Genomic DNA, 8,551 nt, shown 5'->3' with positions numbered 1-8,551 from the left:
GAGAGAGAGAGAGAGAGAGAAAGAGAGAGAGAGAGATGTCCATGTTGGATGCAGAGTTGATTATGAGCGTTTCAGAATGTCATGGGACTCTATCTCTAAGGAGGGAAATTTAGAATTGTAATTTTAGTGGAAGTTTTAGAGAAAAATGAAGCAATTTTTTCTTTTTTTTTGAGAATTTCTTTCAGTAGGCGATAAAATTTCGTGAAACGTGAAAATTTCAATTTCATTATCATTTTACGAAATACTAAGATATTTTAAAATAATTTTTGTATTTTCATTAGAAAATTACATATATTGAAAGGAATATAAAAATTGTAAAGATTGATTTCATATGTATTTGTGCCAATTTTTGCAAGTTTGTTCTGTTCTAAATACTGTTGCTGAAATTAGGAATAAATGAAAAATTCAAAGACTACAAAAATATTCAATATTTTATTCGAATTCATTAAAAGTAACTATAATAATTAAATGTTAATATTACAAATAATCGTCTTATATTTGGATAAAAATAAATCGAAAATCCTTTCAATGAAATTTTTCATAAAAAAATCAAAGAAATTCAAGTTTAATTTTGTTGAAAAATAATTTTATTTATTATTTAATAATCTTGAAGGGATGATTTGACAACGTATAATATTACAATATCTCAAGATTTCATCAGAATTAGTTTACCAATAACCAAGAATAAATAGAATTACAAATAGAAAACCAATAGGTTACTAAGTTATAAAATCCAATAGTTTGAAACTCAATCTTCATTTAAACTTCACGATCGAAAATATTCTTTCTCTTCCGCTTAACTGTAAGATCGTTTAAAATCTCTAGTTGAAGTCAAAGGTTTCTCGCAAAGGTTATCGCAACGTGGTGATGATTTCGTAATCGGGACATTCTGATCGAGCGTCAGATAATAGGTTGAGGGTCTTAATAAACACGAATGGATCCCAAGTGGTATAGTGATAATGAAGAGTTATAGGCAACTAGAGGGTGTACAGGATGTTAATATATATACGTGTGATATCATTGAAGATAGATTCTAAAGATTAAAAACAAAAGTTGATACACAAAAATGTTGGCTCATGTTTATTTATTCAATTATAAATAATTTAATTTAGACGAAATGAAATAGAGTGGTGGAAATAAAAATCTTTTATTTCATCTAATATAAATTTAAATTGTTTAATTTTCATGTTAATATTTTGTACATTTTTTACAAATATGATATATATAAAAATACAAATACAAATATGATAAATACAAAAATTATGAAATTTATAAAACCTGTTGATTAATCAAAATAATTAAAAATTCGAACTAATCGATTTAATTTAATAAAAAAATTTTTTATATCATTAGTAGAATTGTTGTACATAGTATTCTTCCAGAAATAGATATATTTATAATAATATAATTTATCTTAAAACTCGATTAAACTCGTTATAACTCTCAAGATAATTTTTTGGATAAAAGATCATTAGAAGAAAACTTGTTTTTTGCTTAATATTTATTCTTATAGTTTCTGAAACATCATTTTTCTAAAAAAAATTTTTAATCGTTATTATCGTTATCTTAAACTTGATTAAACTTGAAAAAATTTTGAATCGCTATAATTTCGAATATAGTAACATTTGAATAATTATTAGAAGTCCAAAATCTCCTTTACGACTTCCGGTTCTCGAGATATCGTCACGTAAATGAAAGATAATTTTTAATCGTTTACTTTAAATCCTATTAAAATTAGGAAAACTTTGAACCGTTACAACTTCGAATATAATAACATTTGATCAATGAATGAACGATCATTAGAAGCGCAGAATATTCTTCTTTAAAACACATTTTCATTTATTTAGATATAACTTTTAGTTCCCAAGATATCATCGTGCAAAGAAGAAATAATTTTTAATAGTTTTCCTTCCTGTCACTTATTCCGATCTTTCACTCGTACCTTTTCGCCGAGTTATCGAAATAAATTGTAGAAATTCTATTAAAATTAAGAAAACTTTGAATCGTTATAACTCTAAAAATAGTGACTTCCGATCAACGAGTGAACGATCATTAGAATCGTAGAACCTTCCCCTTTAAAATGCATTTTCGTTTATCCCCAAATGACTCCCAGTTTCTGAGATATCATCGTGTAAAGGAAAGCGTCATTTTCGATCGTTTATTGTCTCCTTGCAACTTACTCGGACCTCTCGCTTGCATCTCGTCTCGCTGACCTACTCCAAACTCTAGACAAGCGACAGACACAATTCTTGGAAAAACGTAATACTGCGATTCCTGGAAGAATACGTATTTCCTGAAAAGAAAAGATGTAGGTCATTGGGTCGCGGGTTCATTCATTCGTTTTTAAACGCTATAGAAATTTTATAGTCTTTATATCTCGGCAACCGATTGAGATATCGGAATAAAACAAAAAGTGTTTTCAATGGCACGGTTTCCTCTATTTTTCAAGAGTTTTTGTTGAAAAAATTTTTCACACGTTTTTTTATATGAAAGATCGAAATTTCATTTGTGATTTAAATAAATGGTATATTGTATTTTATACGATATATTTGTACAAATAAGCTTCAATAGACATTCTTATATATCAATTTTCATCAAAAACGATGATTCACGAATATATGTAGAATAAAAAAATGCATTTTAATCCTCTATCAGACGTTTCCCACGAGAAATATTATACGCGACGCGCATGTAACAGAAAGAAATTACATTCTAAAAAACACCCTCACGAGCCATTCTGTTTACTTCGTCTGACGTCTGGTAATTCTCTTCTTCCATCGAGGATTTTCTTGTCGTTTCAGACAAGGCGGTGGAACGATTCGATGAGCTTCCTGGGGAGGAATTTAAGGAAGTAAATTTCAGAAATTTGTCACGAATTTCTAAGAGTTTGTGGGTTGACGTGTAATTTCACCTGGAGGGGTGCAATTAATTTTATCTACGTGCTGTACTTACAAATATATTTATATTATAAAACTGAAATATTTTTATAAATATTTATATTTATATTCATATTTTATAAATTTCATACGTATTTGAAAAATATTTATTTTTCTTTTAATTCATTATTAAAAACAATTCCATTTTTCATTTCTTATTTTTAGAATCAACTTCTTCTATATAAATATTTCTTGAAAACAAAATCCATATATAATCTACACATATTTATTATATTTGAAACTATGAATTAAAATTTATTAATAAATTCTATTAAAAAATAAAAAAGCAATATCATAAATCAAATTATTTGCTCCATCAAAATTTATCAAAATTCCTCTCATTCCTTTTTCGTATCAAATAACCTCGATCGCGATACAATAATACACTCAACTTGAGAATCAAGCACGTATTAATACATCCATTAGTAGATCGTATACGAAAATTCGAATCCTGTCCTCGTATCCCGAAACGGTGCAACTTTACACCGTAAACTATTCGCGAAATAGGTACGCAACAAAGGCAATAGAGATACATTCACCAATACAAACCTCGTCTCGAACAATTAGAATTGTTAGAAATGCAATAAACACGCGCCTAGAGTGGCCATTTGCGTTTCCAACGCTGAGAATCGCCGAGTCAACTTCTGTCCACGATTGCTTCGATATCCAAAGGTGCTTGTGCAAAAGCATCGAGATATATCAATTGGGACAAAGTATTTGTTGTATCGTTTGATGTATTTGCAATATTTGCAATGCGATAAGATTGCTAATTAAAGAATTATACAAATAGGTTATTGATTTGATGAAAATTATTATGCTACAATGTTCTGCCGAATGATTGTTCGTTTATTCATGGAACAAGTTTTTTCATTAAATTGGATATAATTGGCGTAATATATATAGAATATATTTTAAAAATAAATATTTGGAGGATTTATCGTTATTCGAAATTCGATTTTACAGATGCTGTTCGAATTTCATTATCCAATTGAATATAATCTTTTATCCTTAATATCTATTAAATTCTAATATTATAAGTTTATCTGGTTAAATTGATCCTAATCGATACTAAAATCATCTCATCTCAAAACAATTGTACGATCTCAGGATGTTTAATCTCTTCTAATCTCGAAACAATTTCATTAGACGACAATTGGGCAGAGATTATTGGTCGATCGATCGGAGAAACAAAGTTGGAAAGCACAGGTTTCTAAATGGCAAATCCTACGAGCGTCGCGAATTGAATACCGATAACAACGTTGTGCGCGCGACATTGAATGTGCCCGTTACAACAATAAGTGAAAATTCCAGACTAGATAATGTCATACACGCGTCTCGATACAGATGTATTTGCGACCATGTCCTTCAACAGTTCGTGGACAAACGCGGGGGACAGATCCATGGGTTCCTCCCCGTACATCCCCCGTATACCCCGGTATGCGACCAATTCAGTCTACGTCGGCGTGTTTCGAAGTCTTATTTATAGCGTGAGGTGCGCTTCACCGTCACCGTGAAACTGTTCCCACTCCTCGGCTACGTGCAAGTTTCGCTGGCGCAGGTAGATTACCTTGGAAAGTTTGGAATCGCTTAGGTATTTCCGAGAAATTGTAGAATTTAAGGGAGGCAAGTCGGATTACAGATATTTTTGGCGAGGAAATAATTTCGCAGTGGATTTGGATTTTTCTTTTTTATAGCCGCGAAATTGATAATAGAGTGGACTCATCGGATGTTTATATATCGAATAGAGAATTTGGTTTAATTTAGGCGTTTTTAGAATTGAGGAGGAGAATTTTTTCAGATCAATTTTTATGTATATGTTTTTTTTCGGTATTGTTAATTATTAATTGTTCAGAATAATTTGATATAATTTAGATATTCTGTAGAATTTAGAATTAGAATTTTTTGAAATTAGAAAATTTTTTTTCTATTGAATTTATTAAAATAAAATTCTGTAGAATTTAGGATTAAAATTTTTTAAAATCAATTTTTATGTATATTTCTTTCATTTTTTTTTTTTATGTATATTTCATTCAACTTTCAATTCTTGAAAATTTGATATAATTTAAGTATTCTATAGAATTTAGAATGAGAATTTTTTAAAATTATTTCAGAACATTTTTTTTTTATAAAATTTATTAAAATAAAATTTTGTAGAATTTTTATGTATTATCAATTTTTATGTATATTTCTTTCATATTTAGTTAATAATTCTTCAGAAAATTTGATATAAAAGTAATCTTGATTTAGGTATTTTGTAGAATTTAAAATTAGAATTTTCTTAGAAATTTTTTTTTCTATAAAATTTATTGAAATGAGTAATATTGTTATTGAGTATAGAAAAATTAATTTAGAATTTAACATTCTATAGAATTTAGGATTAGAATTCTTTGAGATTAGAAAATTTTTTTGTATAAAATTTATTAAAATGTGTAATATTGATTATAGAAATAGAAAGTTTAGTATAACAGATATTTTGTAGAATTTAAAAGAAAAATTAGAATTCTGTAAATTAATTTTTTTATGTAGATTTTATTATAGTAAGTGATATTGCTATTGATTATATATAATATTAACTTATCTTATATTTGTGTCGAGTAAATTATTTATAAAAAGTTTGGAATCGTTTATTTTGTAGAATTTTGTAAAATAAGATTAAAATTCTATGAGATCGGAACATTTTTTTGTGAGAAATTTATTAAAATGAATAATATTATAATCATATGTAACATTAATTTTTTAAAAATTTTAGTGTAATTTAAATATTCTATAGAATCGTAGAATTGAGAAAGGAAATCAAATTAAAATTTTATAAATTTTATTCGTATAAATAATACAGCTATTTTAATCAAAATTAATAAAAGATTCAATGAAATTATAAAAAATGATAATATTGTCGATTGAAAGTTTGAATTATTAATATTTTACAGAATTCAAAAATTTATAATAATTTTTATTGTATAAAATCTGTTAAAGTAAATAAAATTATTATTAGTAATTGTAATATTAATTTCAAATTAATAACAAAATTAAAAATATATTCAAATACATAGCTGTGACTAGAAAATTATTGTGATTTCAAACATTTTATTGCCAATATACACATTTTATGTAGGAAGAATTTTAAATTTCCGAAATATAAATACATTGGATAAACGAAATAATGTGTATAATATAATGTAACGAAAAAGTTTATTTTTTCCTTTTATAATTTTTAGCAAAAAGAAACTGTCTCCAATAACGCGATACTTAAATTATTTTATTTTATTTTAGGACGAAGAAATTTGAATTAATAAATTTCGAATAATTTTTAAAGAAAATTTTCGTCTCAAACACATAATTTTACATAAATTATTATAATCGATAACATAATAAAAAGTAACAAAGGTGTCAATCAAAGACACAAAAGTTAATTAAAATTTCAAAACCCTTTCACCCCTTTGAAAAATCAATTTCACATTACCTTCTACACGCAAATTTTCAAAAAGTTTTTTTTCTCAAAAAACAATAATCTTACAACGTAACTAACTTCTTTCTTCTTCCATTCCATTATTCATTATCCAATAGTTCCAGAATTAAATATATATAATTTATATATAATCATAATTTAAAATTATATATAAAATATTTATATATAAAATATACTGTACAATAACAAAATTATTATACATTACTATATATAAATATATATAATATATAAATTATTATACATATTATTATTATATATAAATATATTATATATAAAATATTATTATATATAAAATATACTATATAATACTTTTCTATTCACCATTTTACTCGCTTAACGTGTCCAACGTCCATTGATTTATTCAACGCCAACATGTCAACATATGTCGACGAAGATTCTACAATCCAAAGTGTCGCATAAATTGCGAGAGATGCGTGAAGTAGGGTTCGCTCAAGCAGAAGTGTTTTCGCTACTTCCCTCGAAAACCTCGAAATCATCGTGGATCCGCCGCTTAAACGTGCAACGATTTAATTAACACTCGAGCCTCGTTGATTTGTTCCTCGTTTCGAATCGGTGCCAAGATCGGACGACAAGAAACTTCCACGTGGAATGGCGATGCAGACGCTCAACAGACGCGAACTTCTTCGACGAAACCTTTGTGTCTTCCCCGTAATGCATAATCTAGACGATTTAACCTCAATTTCGTTCGATTTGTTCCGGGTGATGTATCATTAATATTCTACGTGAAATATATTGCACCTTGGTAACTCGAATGGCAAGGTTAACGCAATGAAACATCTTTCGAAGGTCAATTCTAGATATCGAAACCTGATTTTTAGATTTAATAGTAGAATTATTAAATCTGTAAAATGATCAAAATATATATCTGTCAAAAATATTGAAATTGAAATCGATTCCATTTTTCAAAACAATAATTAAATCCTATGTAATAAAATTAAAATTGACTTGAATTCATATTCACATCGATATCAATTTCATTTCCATTTCCAATGCTAAATTAGAATATCAACGTTCTATTATGATCGATGCAATTAAATAAATATAAGAAATAAATATAAGAAATCGAACATCTTACTTTACTTCGAACTTAATTAATTAATAATTAATACTTGAAAAATGTATAATTTTAATGGTATTGCAAGTAAAATAATTTTATATATCGAGTATTTGAGTGACTAAAAGTATGTGTGCATTTATATGATGATTAACATGATTATAGTGCAATAATTGGAGAATGAGAGATCATCAGACAAAAAAGAGAAAAAATTTTTCTTTTAAAACATTAAAGTTATATTGAATTATATTGTTTATATTCGAAGTAAATATTCTGAATTATTTCCATTGTTTTTCTTTTTGCTGATTCTTTTAATTTTCTTCTATATTTTTTATTTCGATTTATTTAATTGCATCATAATAGAACGTTGATATTCTAATTTAGTATTGGAAATGGAAATGAAATTGATATGGTTATGAATTCAAGTCAATTTTAATTTCATTACATAGATTCTTCTTTATGTACAACGAGATAAAAATTTGAATGAGTTTGTTATAAAGATCTCTTCGAAATTTTTGAGAACAAATTTAAAAAAGAATAATCGTGACACAATGTGGATGGACCATATAAATTTTAACAAAGTTGATTTCTGATATTTTTTGATCTATCTTATTCTATAATTGATCTTAGATCGAGACTGAACGAGAAGATGAGTTGACGAGAATTAAGGAAGAAGTAGGAGTATTTCTGCCGAGTGTTTCAGAAAGTTGGAATAAAAGTTGCAAAGGTACATTAAAGAAAGAAGTAAAAGGGCACGATAAACGAGATAATGACGATAAATGATCATGTTGCTCGAGAACCGAGAGCACCATTAGTCAAAGCAGTTTTAGAAAAGTTTGTCAGGAGTGATCAGGTGAAATCTTTCTGTTACGTGTTTCGTTTGAAAACGATTGATGAATTATTAGAGAATTTATATACGTATATTAAAATTATATATCATTCGTATGATGATAAGTTATTAGAAGAATTACGAAGAAATGATTAATTTTTGGAAAAATTAAATTTACATATTCGTCAAGTGTAACTATTTTTCCACGATTCCAATGTTTTTTGAAACGAGAAAATTTTCTTCTA

General features: G+C 26.9%; 1 long non-coding RNA gene across 1 annotated transcript in view; it reads left to right on the top strand.

Annotated features, from left to right (window-relative positions):
• LOC102678264 overlaps nucleotides 1-8,328 on the top strand; it is a 52,463-nt gene extending 44,135 nt beyond the window's left edge. Inside the window, exon 3 of the long non-coding RNA XR_004150933.1 lies at nucleotides 8,181-8,328. This is a non-coding gene — a long non-coding RNA (uncharacterized LOC102678264). The remainder of the gene's footprint in view (nucleotides 1-8,180) is intronic.
• Nucleotides 8,329-8,551: the final 223 nt, after the last annotated feature.

Source organism: Apis dorsata, unplaced genomic scaffold, assembly GCF_000469605.1.
Source record: "Apis dorsata unplaced genomic scaffold, Apis dorsata 1.3 scaffold_381, whole genome shotgun sequence".
NCBI lineage: Eukaryota > Metazoa > Arthropoda > Insecta > Hymenoptera > Apidae > Apis > Apis dorsata.
The sequence above is the reverse complement of the archived record's forward strand: the minus strand, read 5'-3'. Positions and strand labels throughout refer to the sequence as shown.